This window comes from Haliotis rubra, unplaced genomic scaffold, assembly GCF_003918875.1.
Source record: "Haliotis rubra isolate DU_JTF1 unplaced genomic scaffold, ASM391887v1 Scf68, whole genome shotgun sequence".
Taxonomy (NCBI): Eukaryota; Metazoa; Mollusca; class Gastropoda; order Lepetellida; family Haliotidae; genus Haliotis; species Haliotis rubra.
This window is the reverse complement of record NW_025767390.1, coordinates 1,857,745-1,875,225: the sequence shown is the minus strand read 5'-3', so window position 1 is coordinate 1,875,225 and position 17,481 is coordinate 1,857,745. Positions and strand designations below refer to the sequence as shown.

The 17,481-nt window shown below is 38.3% G+C and overlaps 1 long non-coding RNA gene across 1 annotated transcript; it reads left to right on the top strand.

The window, feature by feature from the left end:
* The first annotated feature begins 4,376 nt into the window (after positions 1 to 4,376).
* LOC124258038 lies at positions 4,377 to 14,996 on the top strand. The gene is made up of 3 exons (XR_006893489.1): positions 4,377 to 4,481; positions 5,330 to 5,468; positions 14,868 to 14,996. It is a non-coding gene; the product is annotated as an uncharacterized LOC124258038 (long non-coding RNA).
* The last annotated feature ends 2,485 nt before the right edge of the window (positions 14,997 to 17,481 follow it).

Genomic DNA, 17,481 nt, shown 5'->3' with positions numbered 1-17,481 from the left:
TGATGTAGCGTAAAAATGGAAGAGGTAGAACTTAATTTAGCAGTAAAAGTATGAGATTCCCTTTAAGCCTGTTCCAATATTAATCTCAGTTCTGGAACCGAACAACTGCTGATTGAGGTGGTTCAACGATCCTTTCATTACTAGGATTCGAACACAGATTTCCACACAGATTAGCGGAACTGCGACAAGATAATTATCTTACATTCCACGTAATTCAGTCAATTTGGACATTCATGTATTGCCCAATGGCTCATACATGTATGTGAAGTTACATTGAAAAGATGCACATATGTGTTGGTTTGCTTATGCTGGTCCGAATCCCTGTCAGCTTTATGCTGCTAACTCAGTGAGATATCATGTCACAGTGTGAAATCCTCTTGGATATATTATACTGATAACTTGCCTTACCCAAAGTATAAAGGAGGTTGGCAGCAAAAGCAATCTCTAAAGCCTTTTCAAATGAAACATGCACACGACCACAGAGGCTATCATGTATAGGTATAGAATGCAAAAAATTTGAGGAGACAACTACAAACACAATGGGAATCGGAGTGACTGCTAGGGTTCGAAAACATATATCGTGTTGATTATCAGACCCAGATCTGCTGTTACATTTGCAGCATCGACCCATGACAACCAGCTGAGTTTAAAAAAACGGAACTTCATTAACACTATTGACAATTATCAATATTTATAGTATTTCTGGTTTTTTTTCAGGGATCTCTCTTTGACCTCAAAAGACTGCAATAGCGCATGCGATTAGATGGCGTGACTGAAAGTGACCTGCAGACCCTGAATGAATGTAAAGGTCAAGAAAAGTTCATTCAACTGAATAAATCATGTGCATTTATCCTGTGTTCTCTTCTTAATTTCGAGACTGGAATTGTCCTTTTTCTGTTTTGCCATGTGATATTACACATACTTAGTTTTGCCAGTGCATTCAGCTCTCAGGAAAACCTGATCAGCGGGGAAAAGAACGTCTTTTTGTATTTATTTGTTAACATAAAAAACCTCTAAGAAAACATTAAACATCACAGGAAAACTATGGGAACATTGAATATATTGATATGGTGTTCATAACATAAGTTAAAAGGAGATAAGAAAGACTTACAATCACGGATTTTAAGCGGTTATGAAACAAGAAAACAAAAACATTAAAATTGTTAAAATCTTACCAGTATTAAGTAACCAAAAGGAAATTAATATGTAGGGTGGGAATTTCGTGAAGCATAGTGGAAAGGTGACGTTCGGACGATTAGCGATTCTGTCTGCTTACGTCATGCCATTAACAGATAATGCCAGATGGTGTTTCTGTGGATGTTGAATCGACGAGGAATCTGCGAGGTACCAGGATGAAGTATACCACCAGCTCTCCATCTGTCATTTTACCCGAGGCTTGGCATGTCGAACTTGTTCCAGAACGATTAGTAGGTGTGTTTGTGGCCCCTGCACTACTTAAGACTGCATTGCGTGAATGTAATACGCGTTGAAAGTACATAATACTGGCTAGTGTTCTCAAATATCTTATGCTTGGTGCAAAATTGGAACAGAAATTTCTTGGTTGCGTTTCTTCGATCATTTTAACACATTCTTTCTCTGGTTAAAATCTACCAACTCATTCACAAGATTGCCAATGCAAACATTCCATGTCACAATAACATTTGCCTCTAAACGTATTACAACATCCTTTTAAAACATCGCAGCATTACACTTTAAGTGTTATTGCATTTTACGCAACCTGCTTGTCAAGGATATCTTGAATAAATAACAGGTCCATTATCATCTTAAATCTAGTCCTTTCCATGAGTCAAAAGGATACCAGTGGTTTCAGATATAAAACCAAATTGAATAGATATTCACGTGATGGGTGAAGCCATTTATTTATAAAAAACAGTTTGTAGGTTAATACATTACTGATTTGATGAGGTTGTTGGTTAATTACGTCCCAGCATGCTGAGGGCTGGCTGTCTTGCATGGAATTTATCCATAGGTCAACGCCATTGACCGGCACACTACATCTTACTAAGTGATAACATATAGTTGATACATGTACTAGCTGTGGTAGGATTACACAATGTGGTATATTCAGCATATATTGTTTGACAACTAAATGATTCATTACTATCTAAACATATGAAGTAATTGCGCCTGCCTCTGAATATGTGAGTGTGTGTGGTTTACGCCACTTTTAGCAATATTCCAGCGATATCACGGTGGGCAACACCAGAAATGCCTCTGAATATGTACTCCAGCTGATTTTTAGGATTACGACACCTCTAATTCTTCTCCGATGTCTAAAAAGTTTCTAACAGATATTGTTTGTGGTGAAGGGAAACTCAACGAATCGCGTGTTCAGGTTCGTGCTTTTTCAGTTCCGCATCGTCCTACCCCTACGGCTTGGGTCGTTGCTCATAACATCAATCACTGACTTTGTTAGTGTGTGAGTGAGTATGGTGTTATGCCGCTTTTAGAAATATTCCAGCAATATCATTGTAGGTGACACCAGAATGGGCTTCCCACAGTGTACCCATGTCGAATCGAATCAGTATTCCGCTTGACAGGCGAACGCTTTAACCATTAGGCTACCACACCGTCCCCTAATGTGTCAGAAGAAGATTCAGTCATATACAGGCTGCTAATATATAGCTGGGATATTAGGCATTGAATTATGCTAGTAAATCGTTCCTTCCTTCCCCGGTGCTTTTATGTTAGTAAACGAACAAAAGTATACTTGACAATTCGACATACACTCCATAAACATATATGATTATTATTATTATTATGATTATTGACTAGTAAATGGTTCCTTCCTTCCGCGGTGCTTTTATGTTAGTAAATGAACAAAATTATACTTGACAATTCGACATACACTCCATAAACATATATGATTATTAGTTTATGTATGAATTGTCAAAAGGTTTAAATCTATCTTGATTGTGACAATTTTTTTATGAGATTGATTGTTGCCTCATTTGATTCCGAATGTTTTCAAATGAATTTCACATGTACAAAGTCATTTTATACGTACAAGGCAAACCATATATGCTAAATCATGTTAAGTATATACACAGATCAGTATCATCGACAAGTCATCAACAATAACATGTGTACACCTTTTATGCGCCCTCCTAAAACAAATACTCTATCATAGTTGATGTTTCAATTCAATAATTGCCTTGCCCGTGGATGTGTAAGATTTGTGTGACAGGAAGCAATCACCTTTATCTCTAACACCTGGTATCACTCTATGATAAAGATTGAACATACATGTTGCTGTGGGGGGAATGTTACAAAAGGCTTCGCTGTTTGCAGACGTTCCCTATGAATAAGAAATTCTTTTATGGCTTTTATATTGTACGTTTCTCTGACATTTAAATCTGCAACATGTTGCCATTAAGGCATTGTGAAAATCTTTTACTCCCTCTCCGTGTTTACTACGTAGTCTTATAAGTAGATATGTTTTTGTTCTACAACTAGTATTAAACCAGTTCGGATACATTGCACAAAATATTTACAGTCCTTTATCTACAATTGTTAATGTATATCAATACACTAGAACTTGTTCCAGGCGCAATAAACCTGAACTATTACAGGCCTGACTTCCAATTTACTGACCCATAGAATTGACTCTTATGCTTTCAGTCACTAATCATCGGAGGCGGAGAGGTAGCCTCGTGGTTACAACATTCACAGGTCAGGCTGAAGACCCGGGTTCGATTCCCCAGATCGGTACAATGTGTGAAGCCCACGTCTGGTGTCCCCTGCCGTGATATTGCTGGAATATTGCTTAAAGCAGCGTAAAACCAAACTCACGCACTCACTATCTAACAAGTTTCCTAAATGCATACTTTTGCTGATTGCAGATTGTAACTCTGGCATAAAGACATAAAGGGTTCAAAACATTTTTCAGTTGAATTTTATCTTATTTCAACAGCCTTATCACAACTACCAAACATATGAAATATAAAACAATGATTCTTCGAATAAACACCAAGAACAGTCACTGAAAGGATAAAGAACTTATCAGCCTGAAAATCTCTAAATAACCTGACTCTACTTCAAATTCCGTTTTAAGCATTACAGATTTTGCAAAGCAGCAAGTAGCAACAATTCGTTACAAGAGAAGGGGTAATTCACGGGGCAGAATTGTAGTGGGATGTGGGTGGTGTTTCATGAGGAGCATGCATATAACTGTTGACCATGTGCAAGGATATCAAATTATCATGTCAAGTGATCGCCAGGGAACGTGACCTCATGCTGATTTTTGACTGTATAATATTGATAATTGTGTTTTTATTAACATATTTAAGCTGTAATTTCTGATAAACTAATTAGCAGAATGTGTATAAAAGAAGCTTGAATTTTCTATTCCAGCTCATTCAACCGACTCGACTTCATACGCCAGCCAACTCCGTCATCAGCAGCTACTCTGAACATCATCATTATGAAGGTCCTCGTCCTCCTCGTTCTTGTTGGATTCGGTGAGTGCAAACGTTTTTCAAGAAAGAAAATATAACAGGTCTTCCTTCAATCACGTATGTGTATTATTGCACAGCCTTTTCATTGTTATTATAGGTCAGGGTTACAGCATTCAATTCCTTCGAAATGCTTCATGGTAGACCTTGTGATCATATCCAAATTTGCCCGGTGCTATTCCCTTGTAGTATGTTTATTCCCATGTTTGTTCAATGAACACTTGACGTGCCTTTGCAAAAATGTTTGACCAGGTTCATTTGTGGGGCAGGATTTTTTCAACTTTTGGCAAAATCCTGGTATCACCACTATTGGCATTAACAGATGATCATGGTATATTGAGCATAGAACAATGGACCTTGCCTTACCGGGTGTTTCTAATTGCTATAGACAGCTGCAGGGTGTTGTGAAATTAAACAAGAAACCCTGAGACCAAAATGAAAGTTTTCTTACCCACGTGCTTCCTGTACTCATATGACAAATGTAATGTCTCGTTACTTCGATTATGTTCTCGTTGCTTCCAGTATATTCTCGTTACTTCAAGTTTTTTTCAAACACTTCAAATTGTAAATCTTTGAAAGAAATTTGAATTTTCGTGATTTTGAAAGGAACTTGAACTAGCAAGAAAATACTCGAGACATCGAGAAAGTAATCCAAATAACGAGTACATAATCACAAGAACCTACAAAATAATCGATGAAATAAGTAATTTCGCTGAAAATATATTTTATGCTTTAAAAGTGTTAGCATTAGGCTTTCTGAAAGGCTATCTGAAAATACCCACGTTAAAAATACAATAAGAGTGTGAGATTGTTGTTTGGGAACACTCAATAGCAAGCTCTGTTTCTATCACCAGCCGCCTACCAGGTGACAGAGGCTCGTATGAACGCCTTCTCCTGCTCCGATGACTGCTTCAGCTACCTTGAAGGACCATACTGCATCTCCAACGGCTCCGTCGTGTGTGACAACTGCGTCAGGGACAAGATGCTCTGCCAGTAAGATATTTAGCTTCACATTTCTGCTTGACTTCGTGAATGGGCTGTCTGAGAACCAATGTGACAGTAGTTCAGTAACTGTTGACTTCAATGCGTTAGCAGCAATGGTATGTCAAATTTTATGTCTCAGTTCATGAGAAGTGGCTACTACAAGTGATACAAAAGTAGATCTGGAGAACTGATGTTGCATAATTCGATCTGCTATGAAACTGAAAAAGTGAAGAGGTAGAAATAATTTTATCAGTAAAAGTATGAGATTCCATTTAGGCCTGTTTCATTATTAATCTCAGTTCTGGAATTGAGCAACTGCAGATTGACGTGTGGCAACTATCCTTTCATTAGTAGCCAGGATTCGAACAAATATTTCCAACCGAATAAAGTGGGCACGGAACTACTGCAAGATAAATTTCTTACATTCCACGAAATTCAGCCAATTTGTAAATACATGTATTGTCCAATGGCGCATACATGTATGTGAAGTTAAATTGAAAAGATTAATGGACATATGTGTTGGTTTGCTTATGCTGGTCCGAATCTCTGTCAGCTTTATGCTGCTAACTCTATGTCACATTGTGGATCTACCTTGGATATATTATACTGATAACTTGCCACACCCAAAGTATAAAGGAGGTTGGCAGCAAAAGCAATCTCTAAAGCCTTTTCAAATGAGGCTATCATGTATAGATATACAATGCAAAACGTTTGAGGAGACAACTACAACAATGGGAGTCAAAGTGACAGCTAGGGTTCGAAAACATATATCGTGTTGATTATCAGACCCAGATCTGCTGTGCAGATGCATTCCACCAAATCCTTTTACATTGGCAGCATCGACCCATGACAACCAGCTGACTTCAATAACTTCAATAACACTATTGACAATTATCAATATTTATAGTATTTCTGGTTTTTTTCAGGGATCTCTCTTTGACCTCAAAAGATTGCAATAGCGCATGCGATTAGATGGCGTGACTGAAAGTGACCTGCAGACCCTGAATGAATGTAAAGGTCAAGAAAAGTTCATTCAACTGAATAAATCATGTGCATTTATCCTGTGTTCTCTTCTTAATTTCGAGACTGGAATTGTCCTTTTTCTGTTTTGCCGTGTGATATTACACATACTTAGTTTTGCCAGTGCATCCATTTTTTCAGGAAGGGCGGTGGGGTTGGCTCGTCACGCCGAAGACCCGGGTTCGATTCCCTACATGGGCACAATGTGTGAAGCCCATTTCTGGTGTTCCGCGCCGTGATATTGCTGGAATATTGCTAAAAGCGGCGTAAAACTAAACTCAGTCAGTCAGTTTCTCAGGAAAACCTGATCAGCGGGGAAATGGACGCTCTTTTACTTATCTGTTAACATGGAATCGTTTAAGAAAACAATAGACATCATAGGAAAACAATGGGAACATTGAATATTTGATATGATATTCATAAAATAAGTTAAAAAGGAGATAAGAGAGACTTAGAATCACGGAATATATTCAGTTATGAAACAAGAAAAATAAGAACTTTGACCTAGCAGTATATTCGAGTGAGTGAGTGAGTGAGTTAAGAGTTTAAGTCACATCGGCAATATTTCAGCCATATCATGACTAAATCAAGTTATAAATAACAAATAAAGGTAAATTACAAAATTCTGTCAACGAGGAGTAAAACAACTAGATTATCCCAGATATAAATATAAAACTAGTAACTAATCTATAATATTTTAACTATGCATGACAATACAATGTAAAAACAGGTTATAGATTGCCAACAACTGAAGGTAGATCACCATACTAGGGACCATGGGGACTTACAGTACATTTGCTTCCTGCATTGGCCCTAGCTGGATTTACACCATCCCTTCAGCCGTTAGCACTTTAGCAAATCTAGCCATACATTAAAAAGACATGTACTTTGAATGTTTTGGGACTTACATGTCTTCTCAGGAGGACAATAATGGTACAATACTTTAACCCCCTTTGAGGATACAGCCACCAACAAACTGAGTTACTAATTTAAAATTCCAAACATAAAATATTTATCTATGATGAGGTAACAATAGTGGCATATAACAGGGTGGTAAGAACACAAATGGAAGCCAGGCCTAATAGTAATAGTAATTGTGTTCTTACCACCCTGTTATATGTCACTATTGTTACCTCATCAACTTTGCCTGGATTAACAATCCATGGCTTCCTTTTTGTCCATCCACCCAGTTAGTGCTAATTATATCCCCCTGGCTTCTATTTGTTTTTCTTATCTATCATGCCTGGAATAACAATCCCTGGCTTCCACTTGTCCATCCACCAATTAACTACTGGTTTCCTTTGTTATACTGTTGTTGTTTCAACATGTACATACATATATAGCTGTTTGTTCCTAATTGTTTCATTCACCTGATCAAGGAGTAAGAACATACTTCGAAACGTCGTGACCCTTTACAATAAAGAAGTTGTCATCCATAAACAAACTCTTGTCTTTGTGTGTATCACCTCTATATGTCCTTCAAAGACTCTATTAAGTAACCTACCGAAAATTAATAAGCAGGGTGGGAATTTCATGACTTGAAGTCACAGTGGAAAGTTGACGTTCAGACGATTAGCGTTTCTGACTGTTTCCGGCTTGGCATCACAAAACAATGCCAGATGATTTGTCTATGGACGTTGAATCGACGAGGAATCTGCGAGGTTGCATACTGAAGCATATCAACAGCTCTCTTTTTGTCATTTGATCCGACGTTTGGCATGTTGAACTTGTTCCAGAACGATTAATGGGTGTGTTTATGGCCTCTGCATTTCTTAAGACTGCATTGAGTGAAAATAATAAGCGTATTAAAGTGCATAACACTGGCTAGTATGTTATGCTTGGTGGAAAATTCGAACGGAAACTTCTTGGTTGCTTGTCTTGACAATACAATGTAAAACAGGTTATAGATTGCCAACAACTGAAGGTAGATCACCATACTAGGGACCATGGGGACTTACAGTACATTTGCTTCCTGCATTGGCCCCTAGCTGGATTTACACCATCCCTTCAGCCGTTAGCACTTTAGCAAATCTAGCCATACATTAAAAGACATGTACTTTGAATGTTTTGGGACTTACATGTCTTCTCAGGAGGACAATAATGGTACAATACTTTAACCCCTTTGAGGATACAGCCACCAACAATCTGAGTTACTAATTTAAAATTCCAAACATAAAATATTTATCTATGATGAGGTAACAATAGTGGCATATAACAGGGTGGTAAGAACACAAATGGAAGCCAGGCCTAATAGTAATAGTAATTGTGTTCTTACCACCCTGTTATATGCCACTATTGTTACCTCATCAACTGCCTGGATTAACAATCCATGGCTTCCTTTTGTCCATCCACCCAGTTAGTGCTAATTATATCCCCCTGGCTTCTATTTGTTTTTCTTATCTATCATGCCTGGAATAACAATCCCTGGCTTCCACTTGTCCATCCACCAATTAACTACTGGTTTACTTTGTTATACTGTTGTTGTTTCAACATGTACATACATATATAGCTGTTTGTTCCTAATTGTTTCATTCACCTGATCAAGGAGTAAGAACATACTTCGAAACGTCGTGACCCTTTACAATAAAGAAGTTGTCATCCATAAACAAACTCTTGTCTTTGTGTGTATCACCTCTATATGCCCTTCAAAGACTCTATTAAGTAACCTACCGAAAATTAATAAGCAGGGTGGGAATTTCATGACTTGAAGTCACAGTGGAAAGTTGACGTTCAGACGATTAGCGTTTCTGACTGTTTCCGGCTTGGCATCACAAAACAATGCCAGATGATTTGTCTATGGACGTTGAATCGACGAGGAATCTGCGAGGTTGCATACTGAAGCATATCAACAGCTCTCTTTTTGTCATTTGATCCGAGGTTTGGCATGTTGAACTTGTTCCAGAACGATTAATGGGTGTGTTTATGGCCTCTGCATTTCTTAAGACTGCATTGAGTGAAAATAATAAGCGTATTAAAGTGCATAACACTGGCTAGTATGTTATGCTTGGAGGAAAATTCGAACGGAAACTTCTTGGTTGCTTGTCTTCGATCATTTTAACACATTCATTCCATGGTTTAAATCTACCAACTCATTCACAATATTGTAAATGCAAACATTCCATGTGACAATAACTTTTGCCTCTAAACATGTTAAAACATTCTTTTTAAAACATCTCAGCATTACGCTTTACCACAGTATTATTACGTTTTACCGCAACCAGATTGTCAAGGATATTTTGATTAAATAACAGGTCCATTATCATCTTAAATCCACTTATTTCCGTGAATCATAAGCATAGATAGACTTTCACTTGATGGGTGAAGCCATTTATTGCCAAATAACAGTTTGTAGGTTAATACATTAAGGATTTGATGAGGTTGGTGGTTAATTACGCCCCAGCATGCTGAGGGCTGGCTGCTTTGCATGAAATTTGTCCATAGGTCAACGACATTGGCCAGCACACAGCATCTGACTAAATGATAACATATTGTTTATACATACATATACTAGCTGCAGTATATTCAGCATATGTTGCTTGACAACTAAATTTAAACTTTTAAGGTAATGGCGCTTGCCTCTGAATATGTGAGTGAGTGAGTATGGTTTTACGCTGCTTTTAGCAACATCCTAGCAAGATCACTGCCCTGGACACCAGAAATACCTCTAAAAATGTACTCCAGGTGCTATTTTAGATTTAAGACATCTCTAATTCTGCTCCGAGTTTTAATGGGTTTCATCAAGCCTTTTTGTGTGGTGAAGGGAAACTCAACAAATCGAGTTTTCAGGTTCGATGCTTTTTGCGTTTCGCATCGTCCTACCCCTTCTGCTTCCTTGCTCATAATATGAATCCCTAATGAGTGAGTGAGTATGGTTTTACGCCGCTTTTAGCAATATCACGGCAGAGGACACCAGAATGGGCTTCACACATTGTACCCATGTGGGGAACCGACCCCGTGTCTTCAGCTTGATCGACAAACGCTTTAACCGTTAGGCTACCCAACTGTCCCCTAATGCGTCAAAAGAAGATTCAGTTATTTGCAGACCGCTAACATGAACCTGGGATATCATTCGTGTGGTTTGCAACCAAACAAAGTGAGGGATTGAAATATGTTCCTAAAAACAGACTAAAACAACAGAGTAAGATTTATGCTTCTATAGTAAACAGTTCCTTCCTTCCACAATGGTTTTAAGTGAGTAAATGAACAAAATTATACTTGATGATACGACATGCACTGCATAAACATAGATCGTTAATAGTTTTATGTGTGAATTGTCAAAAGGTTTAAATCTATCTTGATTGTTATCGTTTTTTTCTGAGATTGATTGCTGTCTCATTTGATTCCGAATGTTTTCAAAGGAATGCCACATGTACAAAGTCATAGTATACGTACAAGGCAAACCATATATGTTAAGTCATGTTACGTTTATATATACACATAAGTACCTTAACCAAGTTATCCACAGTAACATATGCACGCCTTTCACGCTGCCTTTAAACAAACACCCTATCGTGGTTCACGTTTCAATTCAAACAATTGACTTGCCTGTGCGTGTGTCTCATCGGTGTGACAGGAAGCAATAACCTTTATCTCTAACACCTGGTATCACTCTTTGGTAAAGATTAAACACACATGTTGCTGTGGGGGGAATGTTACAAAAGGCTTCGCTGTTTGCAGACGTTCCCTATGAATAAGAAATTCTTTTATGGCTTTTATATTGTACGTTTCTCTGACATTTAAATCTTTAACATGTTGCAATTGAGGCAGTGTGAAAATATTTTACTCCATCAGCATGTTTGCTAAGTAGCCTTATAGGTAGATATGTTTTTGTTCTACAACTAGTTTATAAACAATTGGGATACATTGCCAATTATATCACAGTCATTCGGTGACAATTGTTAATGTATATCAATACACTAGAACTTGTTCCAGCCACAATAAACCTGAAATATTACAGGCTTAACTTTTCATTTACTGACGATTCGCATTGCAATTGACTCTTATCCCTTCCGTCACCCGGGTTCGATTCCCCACATGGGTGCAATGTATGAAGCCCATTTCTGGTGTCCCCCTCCGTGCTGATCCTGGAATATTGCTGAAAGCAGCGTCAAACTAAACTTACTTTTGAACAAGTTTCATAAATGTCGACTTTCCACTTCAAAACGCTCCTTAATCTAATAATGTCAACACTTTGTTAAAACAGACATTTCTTACATACTACAATGCTGATTGCAGATTGTAACTCTGGCATAAAGATATAAAGGGTTCACATTTGATTAATAATGATTAATAATGTTTAATACGCAGGTTGCTTGCTTTCCTATCGTGCTGCATATTATTTAATATTTGTTTTATTCATGTATCAATGAAATGGAGAGGTATTCAAATAAGCCATTACGGCTTGTTTACCAATCCTAGTTCAATTTATTTTGAATAAAATATGTTTACACTATAAAGGGTTCAAAACATTTCTCAGTGAATCTTATCACAACAACCCATTTTTCAAAACTTAGACTCGCATTTTTCAATGTGTCTATAATTTTATACGACCTAACGGATAACCAAAGTATCACACATACTTATACTTACATAACTTATTAGCTTGCAATTAAACATATCAAATATAAAACACTTATTCCTCGAAGTAACAGCAACAACAACACTGAAAGGATGAAGACCTTACCGTCTTGAAGACCTCCAAATAACCTGTGTCTACTGCAAATTTCGTTTTAAGCATTACAGATTTTGCAAACAGCCTACAAGAGAGGGGGTAGTTCACTGGGCAGAATTGTAGGGGGTTACGTGGGTGGTGTTAAATAATTCATGAGGAGCATGCATATAAATTAGCAATTAGCACAATTCGTTACAAGAGAAGGGGTAATTCACGGGGCAGAATTGTAGCGGGGTTAAGTGGGAGGTGTTTAAGGAGGTGCATGCAAATAAATGTTGACCATGTGCGAGGATATCAAATTATCATGTCAAGTGATCGCCAGGGAGCGTGCCTCATGCTGATTTTTTTACTGTATAATATTGATAATTGTGTTTTTATTAGCATATTTAAGCTGTAATTTCTGACAACCTAATTAGCAGAATGTGTATAAAAGAAGCTTGAATTTTTTATTCCAACACTTTCAACCGACTCGACTTCATACGCCAGCCAACTCCGTCAGCAGCAGATACTCTGAACATCATCATTATGAAGGTCCTCGTCCTCCTCGTTCTTGTTGGATTCGGTGAGTGCAATGTTTGTCACTTTGTCGGAACGTTTTTCAAGAATGTAACATATATTAACAGGTCTACCTTCAAACAAATATCTGTATTATTGCAAAGCCTTTTCATTGTCAAAGCTGAGTTCAGGACAGGGTTACAGCATGCAATTTCTTGCTTTAACTTTCAAAATGCTACATGGTAGACCTTGCGATGTCATTCCCAAATTTGCCCCGTGCTATTTCCGTGTTGTATATTAACTAGTATCCCCATGTTTGTTCAATGAACACTTGACGTGTCTTTGCAAGATGTTTATGACCAGGCTCATTGGTGGGGCAGGATATTTTCAACTTTTGTCAAAATCCTGGTATAACCACTATTGGCATGAACAGATGAGCATGCCTTAACGGATGTTTCTAATTGTTATAGCCACCAAAATGAGAGTGTTCTTACCCACGCACTTCCTGTATTTCCTGTACTCATATGACGAGTAATTCCGCTGAAAATATATTTTGTGCACCAATAGTGTTAGCATAAGGCTTTCTGAATGGCAATCTGAAAATATCCACTTTAAAAATACAATAAGAGTGTGAAATTGTTGTTTGGGAACACTCAATAGCAAGCTCTGTTTCTATCAACTAGCCGCCTACCAGGTGACAGAGGCTCGTATGAACGCCTTCTCCTGCTCCGATGACTGCTTCAGCTACCTTGAAGGACCCTACTGCATCTCCAACGGCTCCGTCGTGTGTGACAACTGCGTCAGGGACAAGATGCTTTGCCAGTAAGATATTTAGCTTCACATTGCTGCTTGACTTCGTGAATGGGCTGTCTGAGAACCAATGTGACAGTAGTTCAGTAACTGTTGACTTCAATGCGTTAGCAGCAATGGGATGTCAAATATTATGTCTCAGTTCATGAGAAGTGGCTACTCATTAACTACAAGTGATACAAAAGTAGATCTGGAGAACTGATGTTGCGTAATTCGATCTGCTATGAAACTGAAGATGAAGTGACTGAAGTTCGAAAACATATATCGTGTCGATTATCAGACCCAGACCTGCTATGCAGATGCATCTCAGCAACTTAATAATATTTGCAAGACCGACCCATGACAACCACCAGGCTTTGAAAAACTCAGGACAGGGTTACAGCATGCAATTTCTTGCTTTAACTTTCAAAATGCTACATGGTAGACCTTGTGATGTCATTCCCAAATTTGCCCGGTGCTATGTCCGTGTTGTATATTAACTAGTATCCCCATGTTTGTTCAATGAACACTTGACGTGTCTTTGCAAGACGTTTATGACCAGGCTCATTGGTGGGGCAGGATATTTTCAACTTTTGTCAAAATCCTGGTATAACCACTATTGGCATGAACAGAGGAGCATGCCTTAACGGATGTTTCTAATTGTTATAGCCACCAAAATGAGAGTGTTCTTACCCACGTACTTCCTGTATTTCCTGTACTCATATGACGAGTAATTCCGCTGAAAATATATTTTGTGCACCAATAGTGTTAGCATAAGGCTTTCTGAATGGCAATCTGAAAATATCCACTTTAAAAATACAATAAGAGTGTGAAATTGTTGTTTGGGAACACTCAATAGCAAGCTCTGTTTCTATCAACTAGCCGCCTACCAGGTGACAGAGGCTCGTATGAACGCCTTCTCCTGCTCCGATGACTGCTTCAGCTACCTTGAAGGACCCTACTGCATCTCCAACGGCTCCGTCGTGTGTGACAACTGCGTCAGGGACAAGATGCTTTGCCAGTAAGATATTTAGCTTCACATTGCTGCTTGACTTCGTGAATGGGCTGTCTGAGAACCAATGTGACAGTAGTTCAGTAACTGTTGACTTCAATGCGTTAGCAGCAATGGGATGTCAAATATTATGTCTCAGTTCATGAGAAGTGGCTACTCATTAACTACAAGTGATACAAAAGTAGATCTGGAGAACTGATGTTGCGTAACTCCATCTGCTATGAAACTGAAGATGAAGTGACTGAAGTTCGAAAACATATATCGTGTCGATTATCCGACCCAGACCTGCTATGCAGATGGATCTCAGCAACTTAATAATATTTGCAAGACCGACCCATGACAACCACCAGACTTTGAAAAACCGGAACTTGATTAACATCATTGACAATTATCAACATCTATGTTTTCTGTTTCTTTTCAGGGATCTCTCTTTAGCTTCAAAAGATTGCAATAGCGCATGCGATTAGATGGAATGACTGAAGGTGACTTGCAGAGCCCTGAAGGAAAAGTAAAGAATCATTCTTTCACCTGAATAAATAATATGCATTTATCCTGTGTTCTCTTCTGCCTTCTCGGGTGTGGAATTGCCCTTATTCTATTTTGTCATGTGCTATTACACATAGTTAGTATTGGTTGTGCATTCAGCTCTCAGAAAGACCTGATTAGCAGGGGAAGGCTTGTGTTTTGTATTTATCTGCTAACATGGACACGTTTTGGAAATTAGACATCACAGGAAAACAATGGGAACATTGAATATTTGATATGGCATTCAAGGAATAAGATACAGGAGATACAGAGAAACTTACAGTCACGGAATTTAATCAGTTTTCGGAAACTAGAAAAATAAGAGTGGGTAAGGGAGATAAAACGTAACGTCACCTCGGCAACATTTCAGCCATATTGTGACGAGAAATGTTTGCATACACAATAAAATGTAATTGTTATATAATCAGTCAGCGAAGCACTGTAAAATAACTACTACAGGTGGTGTAAAAAACTAGCATGTAAATCTAAAACTATTTTATTTACGAAGACAATACAATATAAAACAGGCTATATAGGTGGCCAACAAATGAAGGTAGATCACCATACTAGGGTCCATGGGGACTTACAGTGCTTTTGCTACCTGCATGGACCCTAGCTGGATTTACACCATCCCTTCAGCCGCTGGTGACTGTAGGAAAATTAGCCGAAATTTAAACTACACTTACTACGTTTTAAAAATAGGTAAGTTTAAATTTACTTTGAAAGTTTTGGGACTTACGTAGGAAGACAATACTCTTACAATACTTTAACCCCCTTTGAGGATACAGCCACTAACAATCGCAGTTGCTAATTTATATTATCATGTTTAAAATGTCATTTATCTATTAGAAACATAAGAACTTTGAACAAAAACGCTAAAATCTTACCAGTATATTACGGAAAAGTAATCAGTGTTTGTGTCTGGTTTCGCTATGGCATCACCAGACAATGTCAGACCGTGTTTCTATGGACGTTGAATTGACGAAGAAACTGCGAGGTAACAGAATGAAGCATACCAACAGCTCTCCCTCTGTCATTTGACCCGAGGTTTGGCATGTCGAACTTATTCCAGAATGTTTAATTGGTGTGTTTGTGGCCCCTGCACTTCTTACTGACTGACTGAGTTTAGTTTTACGCCGCTTTTAACAATATTCCAGCAATATCACGGCGGGGGACACCAGAAATGGGCTTAACACATTGTGCCCATGTGGGGAATCGAACCCGGGTATTCGGCGTGACGAGCGAACGCTTTAACCACTAGGCTACCCCACCGCCCCTGCACTTCTTAAAGGGGCACTGATCCAGATCAATTTCCGTGGAGTGGTTGTTGCTTTTGTTATTGTTTTTCTCCCGTGAGTACCCGGATGGTATCCCAGAATTCTTGACTGGTTCGTGACCCCTGCGCTGTTGCGCCACCCAAATGCGCCATTGATAGTATAAGTATAGACTGTTCAACAAAGATGAAATCTTTTTTACACGTTAATATGTCCGTCTGCATTATTATGATAACAAATGAAAGCATATTTAAGTTTTGAGGATATGAACGGAAGGAACGTCTTTGCTGCATAAGAAATACATATAAGCATTTGCTGTGTACTAAAGTTAAAAAATGTATATACCTATTTACCTAAGTAAATTTTCAGATTTTTCAAGCAATGGCAAAGTGGAATTGTTTAGTTCCAATAAATCGACAGTGTGTTTTTAATATCATAGGAAATAGACATCAAATTTTTACATTACATGATTAAAGTGTCGAGGTAAAAAAGACAGAAATAGGATCAAATTAGATCAGTCACTATAAATACCACCCAGGCATTTTAAAATCAGAAAAGCCTACATTGCTGGGATACTTTATTACAATCCGACAAGAACTATCGGGGATATTTGTCCCCCGCCGCAACGCGGAACGGGGGACTATGTATTCAGCGGCGTCCGTCCGTCCGTACGTACGTACGTAGGTACGTCCCGATTTCTGTTAACGCGATATCTCATGAACTGTTGTACCAAATGTCTTCCAATTTAGTGACAGCCTACATTAGGGGATTACGCAGACACCAGTCGATTTGGGTGACCTTTACCTTATTTTCAAGGTCACCACGACACTTTGACCACTTTTCAAACTCTTGTTAGCGCGACATCTCATGCACTGTAGTATCCAATATCTTCAAATGGTGACAGCCTACATTAGGGGATTATGCAGACATCAGTCTATTTTGGTGACCTCGACATTATCTTATCAATTTGCACGCATTTAACACTTGTTAACGCATTATCTCATGAACTGTTGTATCCAATGTCTTCAAATTTGGGGGATTACGCAGACACCAGTTTATTTGGGTGACCTTGACCTTATCCTCAAGATCACCACGACTCTTTTTAAACGCGATATCTCATAAAACATTGCACCCAATGATTTCACATTGGGTGACTTACTCAGCTTCATGTGGATGTACTGATCTTAACTTACGTTGGTAGTAGAAATGCAACGTTCAATATATTGCCCCATATGG